Source organism: Monodelphis domestica, chromosome 8, assembly GCF_027887165.1.
Source record: "Monodelphis domestica isolate mMonDom1 chromosome 8, mMonDom1.pri, whole genome shotgun sequence".
NCBI lineage: Eukaryota > Metazoa > Chordata > Mammalia > Didelphimorphia > Didelphidae > Monodelphis > Monodelphis domestica.
In genome coordinates, this window is record NC_077234.1 from 71,288,008 (window position 1) to 71,292,190 (window position 4,183).

Consider the following 4,183-nt stretch of genomic DNA (forward strand, 5'->3'; position numbering starts at 1 on the left):
AATACATGTATAACCCAGATCAAATTGCTTACCTCCTCCAGGAGGGGGGAGAGAAGAGAGGGAGGAAGATAACTTGGATCTTGTAACTTCAGAAAACATTATGTGGGAAATTGTTATTACATGTAATTGGCAAAATAAAATATTGGGGGAAGAAAGAATGGAACCCATTAAGGGACATAGGGGAAAAGTCAGAGAAGTCCCAAAGTAGTACAGCCAGGTGAGAAATGAGGAGATATCTGAGCTGAGTCTCTTCCTTAACTGAAGGTTTTGAATTTCACAGCCTCACCTCTAATCATGATGACAAAGAGTAGTGATGAGGAGAAATACCTCCAAGACTGTTGGAATCAGAAAGTATCTGTTCTGCTAATGGCCTCTGGGCACATCTGTTTCCTTGGCAAAACTAAAGTTGAATCTTAACAATCTTAAACAATCTTTCAATTAAATCTTAAATTAAAAATCTTGACAATCTTTGGCGAGTGGGAACTTCAGACCGTACTAGCTGTGGCAGATTGCGAGGTGCTTGAGGGTTTGAATGTTGCAGTCCTTAGTTTTTAATTCTATTCAGGACATGTGCTCTCATCTAGAATGTGAATGTTTAGTCTGTGCGGTCCCACAAAGTTAGCAAGGAAATGAGAATTTTTCATGGGAATGAGAGTAATAGAAGCCAAAAAGTTATAAAAATTTCTGTTTTCAACCTTAGACTAAAAGATGAGAAGAATGTGGGCTAATTTCTAGATGTCTTAAACTATAAAACTATGAAGTTTCATGGGTAACTCAGGCCTGTTTGTTTCCATGATTGCAGGAGAGACAGAGGATACCCAGTTAAGGTACTAGCATCCAGTCCAAATTCACACATGCGTAACAAGGACTGAAGATGGGCTGCACAGTTTCAGCTCAGAGCCAGCCACCTGATAGCTTAAGCAGAGATGGAAGTCTGGGTAGGTGGGAGGTTCTGTGAAGGGACAAATTCCTATAGCTTAGGGTTAGGGGTCTGAATACTCAAAGTACCCATGCTTCTATATATGTAGCTTCTCCCATGTCTTGGAGGAGAGAAATGGGGAGCTCATATTTTATTATTGCAGTGTCTTGCAAAATTCTAGGAGACAGTTGACTTGGCACAACAGAATCCCAAGCTTTTATAGGACAAAAATTTTCAAGTTCTTGGCCTAAAATCTTCCCACCCCCACGCCCCCAACCCTTACCTGCCATCTTGGAATCAATACTAAATATTGTTTCCAAGGCAGAAGAACAGTAAAGGCTAAGCATTTGGGGTTAAGTGACTTATTAAAATTTGAACCCAGAACCTCATGTTTCCAGGCTTGGTTCTTTATCCACTGAGCCACCTAGCTGCCCCCTTGGACCAATAGATTAAGCCTTAATTCACACAGACTGAGATAGCCATGGTAATATGAACCTCTTGCTTCCCAACTGAATTCCACTCTTGCCACCCAACTGTATTCCACACTTGCTACTATCAGTTCCAAAGTAGAAGGGCAGTAAAGGCAGAGTAGTCTGGTTTCCAAAAGGGCTCACACAACTCAACATATCTTATCTGTGGATAAGATAAAAGTGGATCCTTTTTTCTCCAATTAATATACCAAATTAAAACTTTGGTGACTCTTTCCATAGCTTCAAAATACAGAACCCATCAATGATTGGGTCAAGGTGAGGATTTTCAGTGTTGTGACCCAAATGCCCTATTAGGCAACCTAGTGGAGCAGTAGCTAGACTGCTGGACCTGCAGTCAATGACACCCTAGTTTGAATTCTGCCTTGGACATCTATTCGCTATGTGACCCTGGACGAGTCACTTAGCTTTTTTCTGCCTCAATTTCTTCATCTATAAAATGTGGTTAATTGTAGCACATCCTTCCCAGGGTTGTTATGAGGATCAAATGAGTTAACATAGATGAAGTGCTCCGCAAACTTTAAAGTCTATACAAATATTAGCTATAATTAGGGTCTTGGATCTTTTCAGAAAATCTCAAGTGGGTCCTTACTCCACCTTCTACCACAGAGGCTCATGTTTCAAAGGAAATATTCCTTCTGCCATTCACATGGGGTATATACTAGAGTTTATAGAATTACTATAATTTCTCCCTCATAGTCTGATTTCTCTGAGAGCAATGATCCCCTGGGATGCTGGGCCAGGTTTATTAATCTCTACAGACAGTGCCCAGTTGGTGTAGCGTCTTTCCATCCTGGGCTTTTATGAGGGCTCCTGGGGTCCTTGATGAGAGGATTAGTCCTAATGCTCCATCTCTCCCTAGAGTAGACTGAGATCTCGAACTGTCAAGCCACTCTGGTTCTCATTTTGGTTTGAGGAGGTAGTCGAGGGTATTGGCAGAATTGTTATTTCCATTTTCTTTCTTGTCTGCTCATCACCTCTCATTCATCATTCCTAGGAAGCTTGCCACTTCTAGATTATAGGGGATCTGATTAACCAACTAATGCTAAACCTAGTTGCAAAGCCAATCTCATTGTCCAGGTAAGGGAAGGAATGGCCTGCTTGGAAAGAATCCACAATGGCCACTCCCTGGAGAAAAACCAGTTCTAGTCAATAGATAGATAATAGTTAATAGATAATCAATAATTAGTCAATAGGCATAAGGACATCTGTCCAGTCTCTGGTGTAGTGGGAAGGGGAAGGGAGGTAAGGGTTAATAGAATCAATCTGCAGTGAGATGACACCTACTAAAGGACGAATCCTCCGTGAGAATTTTTATATCTGATTTTTTTAATCTCTTACCTTCTATTAGTGTCAATTCCAAGAAGGAAAATTTGTAAGAGATAGGCAATTGGGGTCAAGAGACTTGCTCAGGATCATACAGCTAGGAAGTATCTGAAACCAGATTTGAACCCTGGATATCCCATGTCCAAGCCTGGTGCTCTATCTACTGAGCAACCCATCTGCCCCATATTAACTGACTTTTATGTACCCTTTGATCAGGAACATTCTGGCTTTAGGCTCTTTTCCAGCCTTTCAAGGTTATTTATCTGTTACTTTTGCCTTGGCTAGAGAACCCCCTAGGCTACAATACCTAGCATTCAACACAGCACAACCAGAATTATTGCAACAGTCCTCCAGGCGAGAAAAAAGCTACAGCAATCATTATAATCACTGTCTTTGCTGTCTTGGCAATTTGGGGTTTAGCGAATGCCTTATACACATACTTTGGTCTTCAAAGCAACCCTATCAGAAATGCTGGCGGTACAAAGAAATGGAAAAGGCCAATTCTGAAAGACTTATGGACTAAGAATGCAGTCTACCTCCAGAGAAAGAACTACTGGAGTCAGAATGAAGATGAAAGCATTCGATTTATCACGTTAGTTCATTTATGGTTTTATATGAGAATTCTCCTACAACAATGACCAATACAGGAGTATGTTTTGCATGATGATACATGTATGATACAGATCAAATTGCTTACCATCTCTGGGATGGGTGATGTAAGGGAAGGAGGGAGATAATTTGGACATTATGATTTCGGGAATTATAAATTGAATATTGTAAGTACATGTAATTGGGGAAAGTGAATATCTTTGAATGAAAAAAGAAGAGGCCAAAAAAGGCCCACAAAGAACTTGCAAACTAATGGAGGAGACAATAGTGTTAGCTTGCTTTTACTAATGGAAGGCCTGACAAGAGCTAAAGTGTCCTGCTTGTGGTCAAATAGATAAGTGTTAGAGCTACTGAAGCAGGAATTGAAGTACTCAGGAGAATGAGTCTGTATGAAGTCATCACACTCATTTTTGAACCCCTTGCGACCCTGGCCAGTTCTCTAACTCGGAACCTGGGGGGCGAGGTTGTTTTTTTAAACTCTTATTTTCTGTCTTAGAATTGATATAAGTATCTGTATGTCTATAAAAACACACAGTAAAGTAATTAACCATAATAAAAAGTCTTTATTAAAGTGATTGAATATAGCAAGGTAAGGTCAAAATGGGTACATGATTTAGACATAAAGGGTGATACCATAAGAAAGTTAGGGAGGTATGAAATAGTTTACTGGTCAGATCCAAGGGAAAGAGAAGAATTTGTGACTAAACAAGAAATAGCATTATGGATGTAAAATGGATAATTTTTATAATACTAAATTAAAAAGGTTTTGCACAAAACAACACAATGCAACCAAGACTAGAAGGGAAACAGAAAGCTGGAAAAAAAAAGTTTTACAGCAAGT